This window comes from Nicotiana tabacum, chromosome 16 (assembly GCF_000715075.1).
Source record: "Nicotiana tabacum cultivar K326 chromosome 16, ASM71507v2, whole genome shotgun sequence".
NCBI lineage: Eukaryota > Viridiplantae > Streptophyta > Magnoliopsida > Solanales > Solanaceae > Nicotiana > Nicotiana tabacum.
This window is the reverse complement of record NC_134095.1, coordinates 158,752,734-158,778,628: the sequence shown is the minus strand read 5'-3', so window position 1 is coordinate 158,778,628 and position 25,895 is coordinate 158,752,734. Positions and strand designations below refer to the sequence as shown.

Here is a 25,895-nt window from a genome sequence, read left to right as displayed (position 1 = left end):
TATGGGATTTACCATCATTACACCATCAGTTACAAATCAATTATTAATAAATGCAATAAATGATTGTAACGGTCAGAACAAGGCAATCGATTACGAGATTGACTCAACAGGCACGAGATTGACTCAACAGGTACAGGATTGACTCAACAGGCACGGGATTGACTCAACAGGCATGAGATTGACTCTTTAATTATGGAATTAACTCATCAGTTACGGAATTCCAGCATTTACACAGCTGTTACAAGTCTTCCAAAAGTAATGGATGAATTGAGTAAATGCTCATAATGAACCCATAATTCAAGAAGACTAGTTGCTTAGATTTAGCCTTATAAATGGACATACTTTTACCACCATCAGGGGAATCTAATTTTCTTCTCTACAGTTCGATACATTGTAATTTATAGCATATTGCTCTCAAGTTAGCCATAATTCAGCTCTTCAAGCTCTGTTCGGCTCATTATCCTATCAAGGATCATTCAATAAGAATTCTTTCTTCTCTGCTTTATTTTTATTATATTATCTATCATTAAATTTATTTCCCACTTCTCTATCACGTTGTATTAACGAAATTTTATATCTTTCGGATTGAATCGGTTGCTTGTGGCCCGTCATATAAAATTATAGCTTTGACCTTGAAAACTATTTTTTGGGTTAAACAGTTTGGTTCCGTTATCGGGAATTCAAGCAAATGTGCTATTCATCCAAAGATAGTAACAATTTTTGTTAATATTCGCTTGTGTTCAGTTTACCTTCATCATGGCCGAAATTTTGCAATCAACATAGTTGAGGACAACCAAGTTGGAGATGACTTTACCATGCAAAATAAAAAGGGAAGAATAGCCATGATAATGATATGTAAGCAACAAGTAGAGAAAAATAGAGAATGTACATCGATATATTGATACCACAACTATCAGTACCAGAACTGATTATAACGGATTTGTACGAAACAGTTCCGGCATAGGAGGTTCAGATACACCAGGTTCGTAAACCAAACTGAGGTGATTCCGGATCCGATTGAAGGAGTCAGAAGAATAACGTCGGACCTTCCCGGAACTGAGGAGTAAAATTTATATTCGATATAATGCAAAACTTCGAATAGAGGAAGACACGTTCATTCAATTGAAAGTCAAAAACAGGTCCGTAGATCAAGCGGATGTGATTCTTGGGTGATCTGAATCTAAACGCAAAAATCTAAAAATAGGTTCGAGCAAAAGAGATACAAGATTTTCTTCACGGGCTGGAAAAGATCCGGATCTACCCGAACAGGTAAGGAATTACCTTGCTAAATTGTAAAATTTCATAGGAGAAGAATGAAGATTAGGAGGAATATGGGTAAAACAACCACGAGATTGCTTACAAAGATACCACACCTAACAACTGAAAAAGAAGAGATAGCTGCGGGATGGAATAGACCACGAGGAAGGAAGGTTCATTAATAACCTTGGACAATTATACAAATATTTTCGGAAGCAATCATTGAACCGAAAGCATCAGAAGCCACGGGGTCAAATTCCGAAGAACTAGAAATTATCATTGACTTCCCAAATAGGAAGGTTTACGTTGGTCGAGACTCGACATCGAATATAAAGGTAAGTTGATTAAACTTTCACATGTTAACAAAAATTGTTTTGCTTGCCTCCATGCTAACATAACAGGTGTACCACCGGAGGTAAAGGTTTATATGCTCAATATTGACCCGCGGTATAATTTGGTCAAGCAAAAGAAGAAACTAGAGTCAAATAATAAAAAATAAAGTTACAGAACTTTGAAAGATCGGTTTAGTCCGAAAAGTCGAATCATTCGAACTTGCTATCTAACAACAATGCATCATTACGTTCAAAATTCCGAGGAGAAAGATGATTGCCGGTACACCAAATTATCTCGGATGTCTCGGTAAATGCAATTTTAATTCAAGAAGATAAAGGTACACATTCTCCTATCTATTATAAAATGCTCTTAGATACGGAAACTACATATCTACATTTTGATAAGTTGGCATTAGTTGTAGTTGCCCTAAATCTAAGGCTTTATTTCAATGTCATTCAATTCCCGTAGTCACTATATTTTCATTATAATATTTTGTATAAACATGAACTGTCAGGAAGGTTAGCTAAATTAGTAGTCGAACTAAGTGAATGTTATATTATTTATCAGCCACGTACGACTTAAAATTACAAATTTAGCAGATTTCATGATTAATCTTAGCTCGAACATATTACCCGAAGCTAAAAAAAATAGCACATGTTATTTCTGGGATAATTCTCGGAATCTGGACCTTCTACACAATTAGGTCCACAAGTACTAAACTTCCCGAGTTAGGGGCAATGCTTAATGCCTATCAGGGAAAGTAGTTAGATAATTCATAAAAGTTATTTTATTACTAACAACAAAGCCGAGTATGGAGCATATGCTACAAGGCTTAAATTAGCTTGGGGACTCAGAGCAAAAATATTGATTTAACGATTGATCAAATCCAAGAAAACGATGCAGCCCAAGAAAATCGAGCCGGATGTGCTAGTCTCGGATCTACTGTTGATATCACTAACTCCGAAAGCAACCCCGGGCTCTTACTGAGAAATATCGTTTCCGGATCAAACAGTCTCGGGATCGAGCCATACCTTATTTAGGCAATCCCTGATCTATCATCAATTAGAATGAAAATGAGGTAAGCCTGACTAATTTAATTTGGAGATGGCATAATATTCATTTATTACATGTAGAATGAGACTTTATTCAAAGACAAGCATGCTCTCGATAACTCTAGGTACGTCTCATCCTCTACTGCCTTGTTTAAGGAGAATTATATTTGAGAATATTCAAGGCTCCAAAAGCTAAAATACCACATGGGCCAAACAAACAAAATATATGATGCGAGAAATTTATAAAGAAAGCAGAGAAAATTACTCCGGTTTCGGCAACATTTTGGAACCTCCATAGTTCCCGTCCAGAGTAACAAATATTGATAAAAAGAGCTCCGGTACCGTTCCTATGTTGGAACTGGACCATTTGAAAGTCCATCAATATCGGAACTAACTATCCTACTAGGGACTATTATACTGTAGACTGTTAAATTATGATTCTAGTGTTTGAGTTCTCATACCTCAAAACTCAAACACTAGGGAGATTACTTATACTTGAAGATTAGTCAATTTGACCTGACATTATAAGAAGTGATACAAGCAATTGATTGCCTTGGGAGATAGAATTCCTAAGAGTATTCCGATATTAATTACCATCTCAACTCAATTAGTTGCCTTGCTCATATCAAACATAAACGCTTCAAACAGTGTTGAATGAGTTCTTCAAAAATATATATACTATACAAAAAGGATCGAGAACTCCATGTCAGAGTCAAGAATCCCACGATAAAAAACGAGAGTTTTACATCTAAGTCAAGATAAAGGTATGCAAATATGCCACCAGAATAAAGTTCACTTTGAACAAACACGTGACTTATAATCGGTCCAACAACGACCATCCAAGTTAAATATATAGGCCTTTCTTAATGCCTAATTGTATTATGACTCGGATCGATTATCCTGTATATATAAATGAAAATCTCAAATATTATTTCAGACATGTGTCCCTCTCTACTTGGAAGTATGTTCATATACTCCAATTTGGATTCAAAATCCAATTAGATTAAATGTGTCTTCAGGACAAATCTACTAGGATATATATTTATTTGGGATCAATACTCCCTCAAACTCAATGTCTTACCGGGTCAATACTCCCATAAATTTTAATGGGATCAATACTCTTGTAAATCTTACCGGGATTAATATTCCCTCAGACTAAAAGTCTACTCAGATCAATCGATCCCATTTTACGCCTAAATGAAAAGGAGACGTCCTCTTCATAGCGTTTAAAGTATATAAAAGATCCCTCTTTTATATAAAAGTTAGACACCCAAAGGTGCAACATTAAGACATCGCACATGTAATGATGCATCCAAATATATATTTTAAGTCTAAAAGACTAAGTATGAGCACTCAAATAATTTTCTAAAGTGCCAAGAAAAATTAGTACTCGGATAAATTCTCTAAAATACCAAATGATGATATTAAACCCGAAAGACACGAGGAACACTATATTAATCCTGGTCTAGGTTACAACCCTTTGGTAAACAAAAGGGGGAGGGGGTTAAGCAGTCATCATCTAAATATATACCTCCGAGTCCCATATGTTTTTCCTTTTCAGGAAATAGACCACATGGAAGGAATAATCAAATGCTCGAGATTTCATACTTCAAAGCTCTAACACTTGGGGACTATATATATGGAAGGTAAAAAAGACTAGAAAAATCAAAATTCAAGTCAAGCCTAAGGTCTACCCAACAAATCGAAAGTTAAGAGCAAAGTCACGAGCCAAAAACACAAGCCTGACTCGAAAACCTTTGAAAACATATTCGTAAATATAAAAGAATGTTTCAAAAAAGGTTAAAGGCAGAATATTAGTTACGGGTAAAAATGTACATCTTTGTAATTACTCAAAAACTGTTGTAACTGAAAACAATTACGGATGAAAAAGCATTACTCTTGTATTCATTTGAAAACTGTTATCAATAAAAATAGTTATGGGTAAAAATTCATACCCTTATATTTAAAATTGTTGTAAACAAAAAGAGTTATCTCCTTGTACTAATTCAAAAAAAAAAACTGTTGCAAAAGAAAAACAGTTACGAGTGCAAGCTTATATCGAATATGTTAAAAGAAAAAACAGTTGCAAAATGAGTTATAGACGATACACAAACATATGTGAAATGTTATGAAAGTTAAATGTAAAAACTTTCTTCAAAACATTGTTAAAGAAAAACATGTGAAAATTTCTATCTCTCTTTTGTATATTTACACCATTATGAAGTTGAGACGTCTTCTTCATTAAGTGTCGATCAAAAAAGGGCCCTCTTTTATAATTCATGCTTATTCAAAAAAGTCACGGAGTATTGAAGCATTTTTAATGCAAAGTTAGAGGGTGAAACAAAAACCCAAACATTAAAATAGGCAGAAAATAAAGCCGAAATATATATATCAGACTTTGCAAACATAAGGCAAAGATTTGTCTTCAAACCCCGAAACAAGACAAGGGTAAACCAACCGATTATTGACGAAAGGAACATAAGCGGTGGAGTTATCATCTAAATCTCTAAGTTCTGTACTCTTTTTTCCTTCTTCTGGTTTTTATCCCTATTGAGTTTTTCCGGCAAGGTTTTTAATGAGGCAGAGGCAAAGATGAAAAGGATAAAATCTTCCACTTCCTGGTCACATCATAGTGAGTAACCGAAAAGTGGGGGGACTATCTGTATTAGTAAAAATTAGGCTCGCCATGTGGATCTATTAAATGGCAACATGTGTCAGTAAAGTTTGAAGAAAAGTGAAGAATGACATGTAAAGATGATATGTGGAACACCCCCGAGACTGAACATACTCATACCGTACATGTTATACCCGGAACTGATCATCATGAAATAGCCCGGATCAGGTGCGGGAGAATATCTTATAATTACAAATGAGGAAGGAATCAATTAATCCCGGATTATATGGGATTTACCATAATTACACCATCAGTTACAAATCAATTATTAATAAATGCAATAAATGATTGTAACGGTCAGAACAAGACAATCAATTACGAGATTGACTCAACAGGCACGGATTGACTTGACAAGCACGGGATTGACTCAACAGGCACGGGATTGACCCAACAGGCACGGGATTGACTCAACAGGTACGAGATTGACTCATTAATTATGGAATTAACTCATCAGTTACGGAATTCCAGCATTTACACAACTGTTACAAGTCTTCCAAAAGTAATGGATGGATTGAGTAAATGCTCATAATGGACCCATAATTCAAGAAGACTAGTTACTTAGATTTAGCCTTATAAATAGACATACTTTTATCACCATCAGGGGAATCTAATTTTCTTCTCTACAGTTCTATACATTGTAATTTATAGCATATTGCTCTCAAGTTAGCCATAATTCGGCTCTTCAAGCTCTGTTCGGCTCATTATCCTATCAAGGATCATTCAAAAAGAATTCTTTCTTCTCTGCTTTATTTTTATTATATTATCTGTCATTGAATTTATTTCCCACTTCTCTATCACTTTGTATTAACGAAATTTTATATATTTCGGATTGAATCGATTACTTGTGACCCGTCATATAAAATTATTGCTTTGACTTTGAAAACTATTTTTTGGGTTAAACAACAACCATTTCTTTCTTGTTTTTAAAAGCTATGCAGCCAAATAATATTGCCATGCAACAAACTTCCTCAACTTTACTTTTTCCCACTCACGTGGCAATAGCCCAGCCTTTGCTTGTAGCACGACCGATCATTAACTCCTCACGCCACTATCACCGTTCTAGGATCGAGCGACGCCCAGAACCGGATCTAGAATTTAAAGATAATGAGTGTCATAATTTCTATTAATATATACCTTATAACAAAGGCGGAGGGAGAGTATTACCTACGGGTTCGGACGAATCCAGTAGCTTTTTGTTTAGATATTATATTTGTATTAAAAAATCTATTAAATATATATAAATACTTAATTGTGAACCCAGTAACTAACGAGTTATGGGTTTGATTGCAAATTCAGAACCCATAAACTTTAAATCTTGCCTCCGCCTCTACTTTGTAATGACTAGTACGAAATTTATTAGGAATGTTTATTCATTATTTTGAGTTTATTTGGGTCAACCTGATAGACACTCACTCCATTTCAATTTAAATTTTAGACTTTTCTTATTAGTCTGTTCCAAAGAATAATATACATTTTTATATTTAGAAATAATTTAACTTAAAATATTTTATTTTAAGCATTTTATTTTTAATGAGAAGCTTTTATACCATATCAATAATGATTTTTCTATAACATTTATTTAAAGAAAATCAATAATCATGTCAGAATATTTGAATATTTGGCAGTGAGGATAGGTTTTGGCCCCATTTACACAACATGGCATGCTTTTTAACGAACAAGCCCATAACTTATCATAATTATTTCTTTATCACATCATTAAATTTCTTTCTTTTTCCACACGCAAAAGTCCCATCCCATGCACTGATGCATATATCTATATATAGAGATGTCACTAAATAAAAATGTAAGTTAGAATCAACATGCATATATACATTATCATCACTGTATGTATATCTTTCTGCCTCATATTTCTCTTTAATATTTTTGTATTGGAAAAAATTAAGTTTGTATATGGAATTTATTATAAGATGACACGTCATGACACGTGGACCAATTAAAGAAGAACAAGTGATGAAGAATAATCAAAGAGTCACGAGTTTCAACAGGCACGGGCAGTCATTCAGATAAAAGACAAGGAAGGAAGGTGCTCGAACCTCTTTATGACGGAAGAGAATGAATCTGATAGAAAATAAGGAATAGATACGAACTATTGGACATTAAATATAGAAACGTTAAGGAATCTGTATTGAAACAAATATGACTGCTGATTCTAACGTTACATTAAATATCATTAAATGTCATTAATTGACAATAATGGCTCAATTATGGAAGAAACAAAACGTACCTCTTAGAAATAGCTATAAAAGGAGAAGATTGATCATTTGTAAGGACACGACATATCACCGAAATATACTGATTTACTTTGTTTTCTTCTGTTCATCTGATTATTATCAAAGCCAGTTTTTTTATTCATTTTATATATTGATTTACAGTAACCCGAGTTTTTCTAAAATAAAGCTTTGACCGAAATTACTATTTTTGGTTAAACAAATTGGTTCTGTTGTCGGGAATATGATAATCGTTTACTTTCTTAATCAATTCTTTCATCAAAACTTACCATGTCGAATAACAACGACAACAACTAAGATACTCAACATCAGGAGAATGATGCGGGTGGTGGGACACCACTTCCCTCACCACGTGATTCACAAAGTCAGTCACGAGAAGGAACTCCAGATGGCTCTAAAACAAATAATGAGGTTGCAAACGAACAAGCACTTAATGATGCCTTAAAAAATCTTATTGCTTAAGAAGTCAGCAATGCCCTCCGAGCTTTTACCAGTCAATTGCCAATTGCACCACCAACACCAACTCCGAATCAGAATACTTTGGAAAACCCACGTTCTGGGCTCGTCAACTCAGGCACTGGTGGAACTCCAAGCGAGTCTCGCGATGGCGAGCCAGGTAACATAGTTAATTCTGATTTACAAAATTTAGTTCTAACCTTGCAGAAGCAGCTCAAGGAGCAAAGCGACCGTATAGAGCAAATACCTGGAGTACCACCTGTAATCAAAAGAATAGACATGGATACGTACTCACAACAACCATGGAAGCCTAGTGCAGCTCCGGTGCCAATCTCGAAGAAGTTCAAAATGCCTTATATTCCAAAGTATGATGGCACAACTGATCCACGAGACCACGTGATTGCATTCACAACTGGTGTGAATGGCAACGATTTAACCAAACAAGAAATTGAATAAGTGTTGGTAAAAAAATTTGGTGAAACACTCACCAAGGGTGCATTAACATGGTATTCCCTTTTACCCGAAAATTCTATAAATTCTTTTGCTGAGCTTACAGTTTCTTTTATCAAAGCCCATTCGGGAGCTCAAAAAGTTGAAAAGAGAATGGATGATATTTCAAAATCAAGCAAAGAGATTCAGAGTTGCTTAGGGAGTTCGTGGATAGGTTCCAGCGTGAAAGAATGATGTTACCACGCGTATCAGATAATTGGGCAACTATGGCTTTTGCCAGTAACTTGAATGAGAAAAGTTTAGAAGCCATGAGATGACTCAAGAAAAGGCTGCGTGAATTTCCAGCAACAACTTGGAATGACGTTTACAACAAATATAGCACAAAGATGAGGATAGAAAAAGACACTATCTCCCAATCTCAGAAAGAGGAGAAGGTGGGTTCGAGACGTTCAGAAAATGAAAAAAGGTCCGGTAAAAATAGGTTCGAACCATATATGGGCCTAGCATGAAAAGACTCACGTTCAAAACAGGATAATTCAAGGTACGATCATAGATCGAGAAATAGAGAGTCGGGTTCGTCATCGAGATTTGAGAACGATCGAAACTCACGGGAAATTCGAGATGATGATAGGAACTTGAAGGCAAGATTTGGCTGTTACAATTTCAATGTCAGCACTTCAAAATTGGTAGAGGTGTTAAGAGGTGTGGGCGATAAGGTGCGTTGGCCAAAAGAAATGAGATCAAATCCAAACAGACGCAATCCTGACCGCTGGTGCGAATTTCACAACGATCATGGTCATAAAATGGCAGATTGCAGATTGCTACAAGGCGAAGTTGATCATCTATTAAAGCAAGGGTATCTCACTGAATTATTCAGTGAGAAAGGTAAGCAAGCATACATGAAGAACAAGCAGGAGCCCCCTAAACCTCCTTCTCCCAAAAGGACCGTTAATGTTATAAGCAGGGCCGAAGAAATCAATGGTGTAACATACACAGTAGCCAATAAAGTTTCCAAAGTCACAATTACCCACGGGAAGCGGGTGCGACATGTCTTAGAGGAAGAAAGCATTACGTTTGATGATGCAGATGCGGATGGTGTGTTAATTCCACATAACTATGCACTGGTAATATCTCTACTTGTACATGATATTAATGTGAAATGAGTTTTGATTGATCCAGGAAGTTCCATGAACATTATTCTGCTGAGAGTACTGCACGAGATGCAAGCGGAAGATAAACTAGTACCAAAGGCGCATACTTTGTTTGGATTCGGCAATTCCAGTGTTGTGACGAAAGGGGAGATAACACTTACTACATTCGCAGAAGGGGTTGTCAAAGATACAAAGTTTCAGGTGGTAGAGATGGAGATGTCTTACAATATGATTCTCGGGAGACCATGGATACACGAAATGGATGTCGTTCCATCTACCTTACATCAAGTTATCAAATTTTTATCGCCATGGGGGATACGTCAAATCCGTGGGGATCAACAGACATCTAGGAGCATCAACTCTGTAGCAGATTCAAATACGAGAAACGAAGAGAAATAGCAGTTACAGAATCCAGTTGAGGATACCACAACACAAGCCTCAACTGAACAAGGGCGAACAGATATGGACTCAAGGCCCGATTCCATTCAAGAACCAGAGGAAAATGAAATTATCAAAACAACAATTGAAGAACTGGAGGCTGTAGAGTTATTTACACAATGTCCTGAAAGGAAAGTCTACGTTGGGGCTAACCTAAGCCACGACATGAAAGGTAAGTTGATTAAGTTTTTGAAAACTAACGTGGATTGTTTTGCTTGGTCCCATTCTGATATGACAGAAATACCACCAGAAGTAATGACTCACAAGTTAAATGAAGACCCATCATATCCGCCTATCAAACAAAAGAAGAGAAAGTAAGGGACTTTCAAAAATCAGGTAATTCAAGATGAGGTCCAAAAATTACTAAAAATTGGGTCTATCCGCGAGGTAAAGTATCCTAATTGGTTAGCTAATACTGTTGTAGTACCAAAAAAGAATGGTAAATGACAAGTTTGTGTAGATTACACAGATCTTAACAAAGCTTGTCCTAAAGATTCTTTTCCATTACCACATATAGATCAACTAATTGATGCTACTGCAGGACATGAGTTGTTAATCTTTATAGATGCGTATTCAGGATACAACCAGATCAAAATGGATCCCTTAGATGAAGAAAAAACTTCATTTATAACAGATAAGAGGACTTACTGTTATAAGGTAATGCCTTTTGGTCTCAAAAATGCCGGTGCAACGTATCAAAGATTGGTAACCAAAATGTTCCAAGAACATTTAGGAAAGACTATGGAGGTCTACATAGATGATATGCTCGTCAAAACGCAACATTCGGGGGGACCATATATTGCACTTGTCTGACACGTTTCAGATCTTGCGAAAATTCAATATGAAACTAAATCCTGAGAAATGTGCATTCGGTGTTTCATCAGATAAGTTTTTGGGTTTTCTTATTTCTAACCGTGGTATTGAAGTAAATATCTCGCAGATTAAAGCCATTGAAGAAATTCTTGACATGCTTACGAGTAAAAAGAAGTGCAAAGGTTGACAGGAAGAATTGCAGACTCAGGGAGATTTATTTCCAAATCATCAGAAAAGTGTTTTAAATTCTTTTCAGCACTTAAAAAGCAAGATCATTTCGAATAGATTGAGGAGTGTCAACAAGCACTCAAAAAATTGAAGACATACCTGTCAAATTCGCCGTTGCTCGCAAAACCAAAGGTTGGGGAAAATTGCTCGTTTATCTTGCTGTCTCCGAAATAGCAGTAAGTGTTGTTTTAGTTCGTGAAGACCAAGGTAAACAATCTCCAATTTATTATGTCAGCAAATCATTATTAGATGCGGAGACGCGATATCCTCAATTAGAAAAGATTGCATTTGCACTAATTATGGCATCTAAAAAACTAAGGCCTTATTTTCAATGTCATCCTATTGCCATAGTAACTGCTTATCCATTACGCAATATATTACACAAGCATGAGTTGTCAGGTAGGATAGCCAAAAAGGCTATAGAATTAAGCGAATATGACATCACATACCAGCCTAGAACCGCGATAAAATCTCAAGTGTTAGCAGATTTTGTGGCTGATTTTAGCCAAGGAATGCAATTAGAAGCAAAAAAAGAATTACAGGTGTTCAACGGATCTAATCCAGGAATTTGGACCTTATTTACTAATGGCTCATCTAATGTAAAGGGGGCAGGCTTAGGAATTGTTTTGGTACTACCTATGGGTGAAACCATTCGACAAGCCATTAAATGTCATTCTATAACTAACAATGAGGTAGAGTATGAAGCTGTGATTGCAGGTTTAGAACTGGCACTAGAACTCAGCATTAATCAGATTGTAATCAAAAGCAATTCGCAGCTTGTAGTTAACCAAATGTTGGGGACTTATACAGCCAGGGAAGCACAAATGCAACAGTATTTAGAGAATGTACGAGATTTGATTAGGAAATTTCAAACCTAGAAGGTCATGCAGATACCAAGAGATGAAAATATCGAGGCAGATGCCCTAGCCAATCTCGCATCTGTGGCAGACGTGGCAAGCAATGAAAATGCTTCCGTAATTCATTTGTTTCATTCAGTACTCGATCCAGACAAAAATAAGGTAAACTTTAATAACTTAACCTGGGATTGGAGGAACGAGATTGTTGCTTTTTTACAGTATGCTACCGTCCCTGAAGACAAGAAAAAAGCTCACGCACTTTGAAAAAAGGCTGCTCGATATTGTTTAAAGCAAGGCAATCTTTATCGAAAAATGTCCGGTGGTCCCTTAGCAATATGCCTCGGGCCTTCTCAAACGGAATATGTAATGAGAGAAATACATGAGGGGCATTGTGGGAATCACACTGGAGGAAGATCACTGGTAAGAACCATGATCAGGGCAGGTTATTATTGGCCTAAAATGGAAGAAAAAGCGGAAAATTTTGTGGCTAAATGTGATAAATGCCAAAGATACGGTAATAATATGCATAGACCAGCGGAGTTATTACATCTAGTCATTGCACCGTGGCCTTTTATGAAATGGGGGATGGATATCGTGGGTCCACTACCACAAGCAAAAGGACATGTAAAATTCTTGCTTGTAAACACTGATTATTTTACTAAATGGGTGGAAGCAGGAGCATTCAAATAGGTGCGAGAAAAAGAGGTCAGATATTTCATTTGGAGAAATGTCATATGTCGATTCGGTGTACCAAAGGAAATCGTGTGTGATAATGGCACGCAATTTATAGGTGCACAAATCATAGAATTTTTTCAAAGTTGGCAAATCAAAAGGATTACATCTATGCCTTATCATCCGGTGGGTAATGGACAAGCTGAATAAACAAATAAAGTTATTATTAACAATTTGAAGAAGCGATTAGAAGAAGCTAAAGGCAATTGGCCAGAATTATTACCTGGTGTTTTATGGGCATACCGCATGGGAGAAACACCATTCTCATTAGTATATGGAGCTGAACTTTAATTCTAGTTGAAATAGGGGAGCCAAGCGTGAGGTATACACAAATGTCAGAAGAATACAATGAAGAAGAAATGCGCATAAACCTTGATTTACTTGAAGGAAAAAGGGAAGCTGCACTAATAAGAATGGCAGCACAAAATCAAGTCATGGAACAATACTACAATCGAAGAGCACAATTAAGATACTTCAAGATTGGGGACTTCGTACTCAAGAAAGATTTTCAATCCACGAAGGCGGCCAATGCGGGTAAATTAAGTCCAACCTGGGAAGGACCCTACAAGATTCATGGTATTGCAGGGAAAGGAGCATACGAGCTTGAAATAATGGATGACAAGATACTACCTTCACATTGGAATGTGGTTCACCTGAAGAGATACTATTTCTAAGGAGTACCCACGGTCAGGTATCCTCTATTTAAAAATTTATTTTTGAATTATTAAAATTTTACTAACGATTTTAGATGATAGGAAAAAAGCTAGCCCGTACTAAATGATGAATCACGTCCTGCAAGGCACGTGGAATAAATTAAAATTCCCGGTCTAGGGTTACACCAATTCTGATAGACATTGATACAGATTAAGCAGTTTTCATCTATTATCGTACCTCCAAGTCCCGTATGTTTTATTCCTTTACAAGAAAAGGACCGAGTAAGAGGAGTAATCAAGTGCTCGAGACTTCATACTTCAAAAGATCAAACACTTAGGGGACTATATAATATACATGGACATATGTATAAAGAAGGCAAAGAAGATACGGAGATAATCAAAGTTCAAGCCTGAAAAGTTTACTCCTTGAATGAGTCAAGTGCAGAGAAAAGTTACGAGCTAAGAGCAAAGTTATAAGCTAAGGTCAAAGAAAAACCTTATCATAGTTAGGTTAAAGGCAATGTACTGAAACAAGGTTATAAATAAAAACATGTGTGTTATAATGGGCTATAAATAAAAACCTGTGTGTTATTTTCTTTTTTGAAATCTGTTGTAAGGAAAACAGTTACGAAAAAGTTATAGAAGTTACTTAAATACATGTAAGGTCAAAATTGACAAAGTTCAAATAAAAACTTGTCGAGGTTATTCCAAAAAACATGTGTATTCCTATTTCTTTTATCGTACATTGACACCATTATGAAGTTGAGACGTCTTCTTCATTAAGTGTCGAATATAAAAAGGCCCTCTTTTATAAAATTCATGATTGATTTAAAACATTCATGGAATTAAGAAAGCATTTAACAAAATAAAAGTGCAAATTATCGAATAAGTCTTTAAATATAAAGGCAAGACAGAAGTTCAAAAATAGCTACGAAAACTTCTTAATATTAAAATGTTTAGACCAAGTATGAACTTAGTCATAAACTAAGAGTTGCTTATACAAAATACCCCGAAAAAGGTCTGGGGACTTAATGTTTTCAAACCCTCAAAAAAGACCAAGGGTTGCAACCACATTCCACCAAAGAAAAAGAAAAAACATCACACATCATTGACTTGTCACTGAGGAGTTGAAGAAGGAACCAAAGCAGGGTCTTCAGTAGCAGCAGACTCAATTTGACTTGAAGGAATTGGGGTACCCATATCATCTTCAATATCGCCAGAAGCTTCAGCCACGGGAGAAGGAAAGTCTTGGCTCTGCTGAGTCTTTTCAATAGTCTCTTTGATTTTGGCTAACTCAGATTCCAAGTTAAAATTCTCCTGGCTAACTTCAACAAGGGTATCATGGCGAGAATTTAAAAATGCCCAACTCACTTCAATTGCAGTTTTATCTTCAAGAATCTCGTAATTTCTTTCGCAGTCAACAATTTCATTTTTAGCTTCTGATTCTCAGCCAAGGCAGAATCATAAGAAGTTTGAAGAGAAGCATGTGAACTTTCTAAGGAACAAACTTTATCAGAAGATACCCGGAGGTCTTCTTGAGTTTGAGTAAGAGTCTGCACGAGTTCAGCATATGCTTCTTTCTTACCTAAGAGAGCCTTCAACTCTCTGATCTCTTTATTTGCCTTGGAAAGTTGCTCGGAAAAAGAGGTTTCAAGAAGATTCTTCTCTTTACCTGCTTGATTTGATGAAGCCTTTCAACTGCCAACTCTAAAGTTAAAACCCTTACCTGCTGCTCTAAGGTACATTTACTCTCTTCTAATATTTCCATGTCAATTTGAAGACTTTCAAACTGTTCCTTCCTATTATCCGCCTCCACTTGGTAGTCACGCGCTAATTGCTCTGAGAGGGAAACCCTCTTCATCATCTCCGTGCCAATTAGATTGACCTAAAAAAAAGGGAAAGATAAGAACCCTGAAAATATAAAAAAGGTAAAGTAAAGTTTGAAAAAGGGATACCTATAAAGAAGCATGCATTATATTGTTCATCAAAGTCAAGGAACTGTGGCCATCGAGTTTACCTCTTTCAACTGGACCAATCAAAGGTTTCAACCACACGTCAGCTCGACTTGATTTACTCAAAAGGTTACCCTCAGCAGGAACTTCAATGGTAACTTGCCTCATAGCTTCACCTCTACTTGAGGAACCAACCTCGGTATGATAGATAGTTGAAGTAGGAACTGAAGAAGGAGGAACTATAGAAGGAGTAAAACAGCCTGGGGAGTAGAAACAACCTAGGGAGGATCAGCAACGGTAATAGTCATGATTGGCAAAGAGGGTATCAAAGGAACGGGTGTAGAAAAAGAAGCAAGGGGTGATACATCAGAAATTGGCCCAAAACTTTCACTACCAAACCCGCAGACAAAAAGTTGTTCAGTAGAAACATGAGCAGCAGCGGGAGTATCATCATCAGAAATCACCAACGAGGCATCAACAGGCTCGGTGGAAGGAATAGAATGAGGGGGAGATGCTTCATCATCTAAAATAATTCTTCTTCTAGCCCTTGGCCTTTTTATTAAAGAGCCCTCATCTAGTTCTTCTTCCTCCCCAGAGTCTTGATCAACAAAAGCTTTCCTTTTTGATGAAGAACCCAAAATTATCTCTTAGGCCCTTTCCATAGAAATTCTGGAAGCTGTGACGGCCTCAACACTTACGCCTCGAATGGGAAATCCTAACAAAAAGAAGGATCAAAATAATTTCTGAAGAAAACAATGAGTAAAATAAGAAAAACTCTTACCATGAGTTTTCACTTTCCAGCCAAAACGATAAGAAAGATTTTTCCAAAATTTACCGTCCATCGGAGCGGTACGTAACAATTTTCCTACCCAACCCTGGAAATTGGAATTTCATCAATAACTCCCATGGTTGCTGGAAAAGAAAAGGAAAATTAAAATAATGATCATTCAAATTGAGGAAAAAAGGTACGAGAAAGTTATTAAAAAGAAAACTCACGTGCAAAATTCCACTTCTCAGGGAAGGGAACATTTTCATCACCCACTAAATCAACAGTAGGGGCAGCAACAAACAGGGCGTACCAGCTACGGTCTTTGTCATCTTTTGGACTGACCAGAACTCTTTTGCTTCCTCCACTAGAGTAAAGACTCCTTGGTGAAAGAGTTTAGGAGAATAGAGGTGTATTAAATGAGAGAAAGTAAAAGGCACGCCAGCCATGTTGGTCAAATGCCTCAAATAGGCAACAACCCTCCATATAATAGGGCCAATTTGACCTAAGCAAACGTCGAAAAAACGACATAATTCAAGTATAATAGGGTCAATAGTAGGCTTAAAACCCAATATGAAAGGGTAAGTGTAAACAAAGAAAATCCAGTTAATTAGGAGGTGTTTCTTTGGTTCGCATTAGGGATTATAATGGGAAAGTCATGGCCCCAATGGCAATCTCTACGAACTATTGAAATCAGACCTTCAGTGATTTGAGTCGAATAAGTATCAACACGATCTAAAGAGGACAATTGGTTTCTGAGGTATTCTCTATCGTTGTAGAAAGATAGTTCTGCAGGGACTATTTCTTCTACTAAAGGTTCACGAAGAGGTTCAGAGGGTTCTTTCCCTCTAGAAGAAGACCTTTGAGAAAGGGAACCTCTAGTTCTAGACGGAGGAGTAGAACTCGATGAAGGAAGAGAGGGGATTCGTGATGAAAAAGAACCTAAACTACGAAGCCTTCCTCCTCTCCTACTTCTAATAGGAGAAAGAGAAAGGTTGTCAACAATGGAAACTCTCCGAGGGTTAGGATTTGAAGAAGACATAGTAGTACGATGAAGAAGAAGATTAGAATTGAATATTCTAAACTTATGTGAAAAGGACAAAGGTAAAAAGTTATATTTATAGTCAGAAGCAACCGTCAAAGGAAAAGGTGCAATGATGAAAACGTCATAATGAAAACTGACGCTTCGTAATTGGTGAAGCTGTAAAAATGCCTTAGAAGGCGCTGAAAGGTTGCAGAGCCAACCATGAGATGCCACGTGTCATGAACATTAAATGGAAGAGATAGTTGAAGCATCAGTTCCAGGAAAAAATTAAATGGCGGCAAATATACCCGCTTTAATAAGGTCCACTTCCCAAATATTCTATTGATGAATAAATGGCAAGTGGGGGGACTATCTGTATTGGGAAAAATTAAGTTTATATATGGAATTCATTATACGATGACACGTGGACCAGTTAAAGAAGAACAAGTGATGAAGAATAATCAAAGCACTACTAAAAAAACCAGGGTTTAGCGACGGACAAAATCTGTAGCTAAACAGAAAAATCCGTCGCTAATCTCATTTAGCGACGGATTAGCGACGGATTATCAAAAGATTCTTCTAGCAACGAGCATTTTAGCGACAGATTAGCGACGACGTTCGTAGCTAAATCCAGTTTTTTTTGTAGTGAAGAGGCACGAGCTTCAACAAGCACGTGCAGTCATTCAGATAAAAGGCAAGGAAGGCAGGTGCTCGAACCTCTTTATGACGGAAGAGAATGAATCTGATAGAAAATAAGGAATAGATACGAACTATTGGGTATTAAATACAGAAATGTTAAGGAATCTGTATTGAATCAAATATGATTGTTGATTGTAACGTTACATTAAATATCATTAAATGCCATTAATTGACAATAATGGCTCAATTATGGAAGAAACGAAATGTACCACTTAGAAATAGCTATAAAAGGAGAAGATTGATCATTTGTAAGGACACGAAATATCACCAAAATATACTGATTTACTTTATTTTCTTCTGTTCATCTGATTATTATCAAAGTCAATTTCTTTTATTCATTTTATATATTGATTATCAATAACCCAAGTTCTTCTAAAATAACGCTTTGACCGAAATTACTATTTTTGGTTAAACAATTTTCTTCTCCAATTCCGAAAACAAGAAGAAACTCCCACCTGGACCCTTTACTTTTCCAATAATAGGAAGCTTACCATTGTTGAGAAATAAATCCTTAGCTGATACTGAACTTATCCTGCAAAAATTAAAGTCCAAGTATGGTCCTATCATTACACTCAGAATAGGTACTTCATTTTCCATATTCATTAGCAGTCATTCTTTAGCCTACCAAGCTTTAGTTCAACAAGGCGCTCTTTGCTCCGACCGTCCAATTGGTTGGCTCACCAATGAAGTCTTATTTAGCCGTGACCGGTCTATAAGCACCGCGTCGTGTGGTCCCACATGGCGGCTCCTACGTCGAAACCTAAGATCCGAAATGTTACATCCGTCCCTAGTCATGTCCCGGTCTAAGTCCCGAGCTTGGGCACTAAATATCCTCATTCAACGGCTGTATGATAAATCTAATTATGCCATGGAAGTTGTGTTACTTGATCAGTTTAAGCATGCCATCTTCTGTCTTCTTGTCTACATGGTCTTCGAGGTCAAGCTCGATGAGGCTCAAATTAATCAAATTAAAGATTTACAACATCAAGCACTTTTAGCTACGATTCAATATAAAATACTTGATGTTTTTCCAAGAGTTGGGAAAGTAATTTTTGGAAATCTTTGGAAAGAGCTTAATACATTTCGAAGGAGACAGAGAGTGTGCTCATACCTCTAATACAAGCTCGAGTGAAATACATAGAAGAAAAAGTTAAGGTTGGAGTAGATAAAAAGGAAGAGGAAAATGTAGCTTATGTCGATACATTGGTAAATTTGGAATTTCCGAAGGAAAAGAGGAAGTTCAGTTATGGAGAGATGGACAGTCTTTGTGGTGCAGCCAGCGATACAACTGTATTGGGAAAATCGAGTTTACATATTAAAATGATTGGAAAATGATGTGTCATGACACAAAGGCTGGTCAAAGTGTGATGATTGACAAAGAGACACGAGTTGCAATAGATACGAGCAGAAGGTGCAAGTAGAGGCACGAGCAGTTATTCAAAAGACTCAACGCCCGTACCTATTTATACTCAAAAGTCAAGGAGAATGAATCTGACAGCATAAGAGAGTACATATACAATATTTAATAAGTAGTAAATACTAAAAATGTTATAGAATCTGTATTAAATTACAATAATTATGTAACGTAGTATTTAATGCCTTTAATTGTCTATAGTGGATGTCACACCTCCTTTTTACCTACACCCCCGAGAAGAGATATATTATAAGGGAGTTTTTCCAATTAAAGGACAATCGAAATGAGACTCATTGTTAAAAGATTCAGAGTCGCCACTTGGGAGATTTATGGTATCCCAAGTCACCGATTGAATCCCGAATTGAGGAAAAGATTGACTCTGTTTCACAGTCCGCGCACTAGAAATCCGAGTAAGGAATTTTGTTAACCCGGGAGAAGGTGTTAGGCATTCCCGGGTTCCGTGGTTCTAGCACGATCACTAAACTGTTATTATTGGCCTAATTATTTGATTTTTAAAACACTTTGAAACCTATGTGCATTTTTTAACTTTAACCGCTTTTATTCATTTTTAAGAAGATTGCAACGTTATTAAAACACGTCTTGAACCACGTCACATAAATGCACCTGTGGTCTCGACATATTTTAACATTATTGAGATTTGGATTTGGGTCACATAAATGCGCACCCGAATTTAAGAATGGTAAATTATTAAAACAACGCGCCTAAAGCAACTATGCGTTTTAACTTTATGAGGGCCATAGAAATTGGCTAAATGGCACGCCTCAAATTCTAAAATTAAAAGAAATGATCAAATGAGGGCCAGGTATTTGAAATTTTGTTTGGCTTGGCGCGCCCCAATTTATTTTAACTTAAAGGTTTCCAAAATAATTCGCGTGGGCCATTCATTATAAGTTATCTAATTATGGCTCACCTCTTAATTATTCGAAATGATTTGACTTAAGTAAAGAGGAAGCCCAAAAGAACTCAAAAATGGTAAATTAAAACTAAAGCTTAAAATTGAATAAATAAACAATGGTCCGTTCCTTTTGAGTCCAAACCCCGCGACGTATTTGCAATTACAACACTTACGAATTGAAATAATTTGGGCCAAACTCGTTAACATGACCAGTTTGTACACACGAGGCAGAAAAGGGGAGATTCAGGATCAAGGCTTAATGCCTTATTCTCATCCCAGACCAGCTTTCTGCGTTTAGGCTCAATAGAGCCCAAATTGAAACACGCTAGCCTCAGCAAGAAATGGGACGCATGTTCGAATCCATAAACCAAATAGGAGATTGACCTTTAGCATTTCACATTTCCAATCATCAAACAAATGGACAAAACTATGGGTCATGACTATTGAAACACTGAATAAAGATGCACTTTACTGCAGCTACCAATTATCGTCCCCTAAATATTTTTCAACAGTGTACATGCTTAACTCATCACAATCAGCTTGAGATTAATCCATAATTTGCAAAACAGAAACAATAAAAGAGCAGATGCAATGAAACTCATACCCAAAAGCACAAAAAAAACTGTATGACTGTTTAACCAACACAATTCAGCTAAGTGTCTTTCCCAGTCCTGTTAAACTACTACACAACTAATCAAACAGTAATTGTTGCAGCTAATTTTCATGTTGGCAACCTATTAGTTACAACTATCATAATAAACAGTCACTATACTAAGTAAATACCAAATCATGGGACACAGAAACAATAGCACTGATCTAAGGAGCCAAGACATATTGGAGCTATTTCATTTCATTCTACAAGTCAAAACTTCATACATGGCTTTAAATTCAGAAAATGTGGACCTAGAGAGCAAAATAAGAGAAACGATAGGGATCAGCACAACAAGATAGTATCAGCAGATAAACATCAACACCAGCTAGAACACAACCCCGGATTGAAGAAATTGAACCCACAGAATCGATTATAAGTCCAATAGAACAGTAATTTAACACAACTTGACCCAAAACATTCTAGTAATTAACCTCAAACCATGTTAAATCTATGTGAATCAGAAAACTACTTCAGAAAATCAGAGAAGTTTTCTAGATTTCTAGCTTTTCCAAATCTCTTATGATTTTTTTTTGCAATTTTCTGTATTTTTTGGATTTCAGCCCTAAAAAAAATCCCCCTTCAGCCTCAAGTAACAATGCCTTTATAGGCAAGTTACTAGGGCAGTCTTAGGGTCTAGTTATTTCATTTTAGTCCTTTTTAAATTTTTCTTTTTGCTACTTAGTCCCTAAACTTCTGACTTGCTGGCCAAGTAAGGCCTTTTTTTCAGCTTCTAGGAAGCTTCCTAGACAGTTATCAAAATATTCCCTACCCAGGTTTCCCAATTTACCCTTTTAAACCCTGTTAATTACCCCTGGGCCAGGTAGAGCTATGGATCAAATTGACCCCATTTGAAATGTTGATGGGTCAAGTATGACCCCAACACTTAACATACCCCTATGAAGGATTCGAAAATATCCTCAAAGCCCAAACAATATCGAAAGCTCAAACAAAATTTCTTTAACCTTTCATAACTAAAATAAGCCCAACAGACTGATCTTTTTTTTTAAAATTAAAATGACGAGCTACAAACAAACCACATATGCGAATTAACCTGAGCCAATCATATGATTGGACAAGCATAACAGAACTCGAACGGGCAACATGCATAAACTAAAACGGAATCTTCAAGAACTTCTACGAGAAAATTTTAAAAATTCACGGCATAAATACAAACACCATATAAACACAGAAACATATAATCACTACTTTAATACTTTACCAAATTCAAATCAAGAAATCTAACTAAGGAGAGACCAGAGGAAAGGGAGAGAGACAACGAGAACGAAAAAAAAAGAGAAGAAGTAGAAAGATAGAAAAAGAAAAAGTGAAGAAAATACCTACCAAAACTAGGACAGTGTAGAATGGAACCCGACTCTTAAAATCTTCGAATTTTCGGCCAAATCTAATATTAATCGTGTCTTCTTGTAAAGAACACACGAATAATGTCATATTAGACCTAAATCTTTCATAGCAACTCGATTTGGGATTTTTGAATTTTTAGGGATCATCTTCAAATCCAGATTCGACGAGTCTGGTGAAGATTTGAGGAAAAAGGGGTGTGGATTTGGACTGAGGAGAAGGAGAGGGAGCTAGGGTATAAATTTGATGGCCATTGGAGACCTACCGCCGCCGTAGGGCGATTTTCGGCGGCGGTGCATGGCGATGTTACGTTGGGAGGGTTCTGAGATGGTGAGAGACGAAGAGAGGGGGGTCTGAGAGAGGGGGGGTTGGGGATCCGTTCAGACATTTATATATTATTAAGACCCACGGTTCTTGTCCGTTGGATTGCAAGAGATCAACGACTTAGATATGGGGATATCAAAATGGCGTCGTTTGGTTGGGGAAGTGGGGCTGGACCGGGTTGGGGCGGGTTTGGGCTTGGGTCCGCCAGGTTTCAATGTGAGAGATTGGTTTGGGGCTGGGAAATTTGAATTTTGGCCCAAATTGATCTTTCATTCTTTTTCCCTTTTTATTCTAAAAAAAATTTTCTTTTCAAAATTTAAACCTAAATTAATTTCTAAACCAAATTATATTAACTAACTCTAAATAATCACCGCAACTAATTAAAAACCAAATTCAAGGAAAAATTACCAAAATTCGAAATTTAAATTAAAAAGTGCAAAATAAACTATTTTTTGTGATTTTTCCCATTTTTATAAAATAACTAATTTGTTAATTAATCCTAAAATGTAGAATTAAATCCTAAATGTAAATGCAACATATTTTTTGTATTTTCACTAATTAAAATGCACAAACACAATGCAAACAATTGAAAGTAAATGCCACGAAAATTCACAAAATTGCAAATACTGAAAGAAATTATTTATTTTTGAATTTATGGGAGTAGTTAATATAGGGCAACAATCACGTGCTCACAGCTGCCCCTCTTTGCCCGGAAACACGAAGAGTTTTCGTGCAAAGATAAGTGAGCGGATACGAGCGATTTTTGCCCGTTTGAATACTCCGTGGGAAGAATCTTTGAAAGATTTGACCGCACTCTGCTTCCGAGGTTGCCTACATATCATTGGCTAAAAGGAATCAGGTCAGTGTAGCTCAGGAATGTTTGGTAGCTGGGACTACCAAGAAGCTGTGATTTCACTGTTGCTGCTGCTGTTGCTACTGCTTGCTGAACCCCCTTATTATACCATGTCAAAATAAAACAAGAAGCTAGACTAGACTATGATCTATGGATTACAAAAGTCCTATCTATATCTTCAAACTTGATCTTGTGTTTCTTGTTGCCTTGTTGTCCTCCATTCTCTCGGAAACATCTATTTGTTGCCACCTTGAATTGTAAACTGAGTTGTTTTCCCCTTCTTCGGGTGGGTGCCTGACTGCTGAACTTGATAGGTATTACCATGCTATCCAGGCGGGCTCCTGACTTCAAAACGTGAATGTATTCCCATGCTATCCAGGCGGGCTCCTGACTGCTGACTTGAAATGTATTCCCTGCTATCCAGGCGGGCTCCTGACTTCAAAACGTGAATGTATTCCCATGCTATCCAGGCGGGCTCCTGACTTCAGCAAAATAGACAAAACAAAGAAGATTGTTTGCCCCAGTTTGGTGGTTGGGCACAGTTGTAAGTGCAAAACGGATCACATTGCCAAATATCAATAAAACTTGAAAACCAAAACTTGAATTGTACTCCTTTGTTCTCCAGGTGGACTCCTGATTGCTGACATGAAATGTATTCCCTGCTCTCCAGGCGGGCTCTTGACTGTTAACTTGAAATGTATTTCCTGCTCTCCAGGCGGTCTCCTGACTTCAACATAAACAAAGCAAAGAATTTGAAAGCTAAAACTTAAATGGTACTCCCTTGTTCTCCAGGCGGGCTCCTGACTGCTGCATTTGAAAGTGTTCCCTGCTCTCCAGGCGGGCTCCTGACTTCAACTTGAGATGTATTCCCTGCTCTCCAGACGGGTTCCTGACTTCAACTTGAAATGCTTCTCCCTATTCTCTAAGCGGGTACCTGATTTCAACAAAAAAAATAGACAAAACAGAGAAAATTTTCTGCCCCAGTTTAGTAACTGGGCACATATGTGAGTGTTAACTTGAATCATATTATCAAATACTGCTAAGAATTTGAAAGGTAGGTCTCATTATTCAGGGGGAACCTGACAACTCTTAACTAAATGACAATTTTAAATCTAAGTTATATCTTCTACAGGTGTGACTTCTGCTAAATCTTGCTACCTAAGAGAATCTTAAAACTACTCCCCATTATCCAGGAGGGTCCTGAAAATCAAAGGTCAACTTTTATCTTAAGGGCGACAACTTTCATGTCTGAATTATACTACCCTACAACAGAGTTTACGCTAAATGTTGTTATCTAATCAAAATCTTAAAGCTAAGTCCCATTATTCAGGTGGGTCCTGGAAACTCCTAATTGAATCCTATCTCGAACATGCAAACTTCTAAGCCAACTTATATTCCTCTGGGATATGCTTATGTGAGATTATGCTATGTCTGAACTTTAAACTAGGTCCCATTTTCCAGGAGGGTCCTAAAAATAAAAAATCAAACCTGTTTGGTGACTGCCTTTCTCCACGGAGAGTTCTTCTGAAACAAACGAACTTTTCTGCCCCTGTTTCAATCAAAGAAAATTTGTCAGTTCAAAATGGTGGTTAGCCGATGGCATTCTTGCTGAAGATCTTTCCGCTGCATTGTTTTATTCTGACCGGCTTCCCCGAACTGGCCTTGAACCGCTTTGACTTTCTGACTGACTTTCACACCCCATGACCTTTGACGAACCGAGTGTTTTATACCCATGCTGTTGTTTTACCTCTGACCTTTTTATTTGAACCTTTGCATCTCCCATGACAATACCAATCCATTCCACCGATGAAACTTCCGGTGATTCCTTGTACCCCTCTCTTACATCATGTTATCCTTAGTATGCTTTGACCACTCCGTGCTTTGCAATTTTGGAAGTTGGTAGTGAGCTTTGAAATCCTTTTCACTTGATTTGAACAAGACTGACATTGAAACATCTTTATAAAAATACCCAAAAGAAAATGAAATGCAATGACTTTGCGGGTTAAGGATAAGAAGAATCCAAAACCAGATGACTGCTACAAAAGGAAAAAGAAAAAGAAACTTATCTGAGTGGAACAACTGGTACCAATGATCATGACATGCATTTCGGATTAATCGGCCCAATCTGTCCAACCAATCAACTTTCAGTTACCGTACTTCGTTGCCCCAGAATTTCCATGACCTGATTACTTTACCCAAACCTTGACCTTGTTCATCCTGCGACACCTTGAAAGGTTTTCACCAGCAGACCTCTTTCATTCGTTCATCTCTCAACTCACTTTCGCCTTACGGTGCCCATGAGGGTTTTCACCAATAAGACTCTCTTATTTTAATTTCTCTCAACTCCCATCGCCTTACGGTGCCCGTGAGGGTTTTCACCAATCAGACTCTCTCATTTTATTTCCCTCCTTGCTTGAACCAGAGTGTTGCCCCCGATATGAATTACCTTTACCTGCTTGACTTGGCATTTCTCAAAGACTGGTCAGAAGGTCTTTCTTTAGACCGTAATGTGGGCTTTTGGACAGGGCTAGAAAGGAAGGGTATAAAAGGCTCAAAACAATTTAAATGGGTTAGAATTACAACTTTCGGAATC

General features: G+C 37.0%; 1 pseudogene; it reads left to right on the top strand.

The window, feature by feature from the left end:
- The first annotated feature begins 15,601 nt into the window (after nt 1–15,601).
- LOC107760490 (cytochrome P450 89A2-like) overlaps nt 15,602–25,895 on the top strand; it is a 36,745-nt pseudogene continuing 26,451 nt past the window's right edge.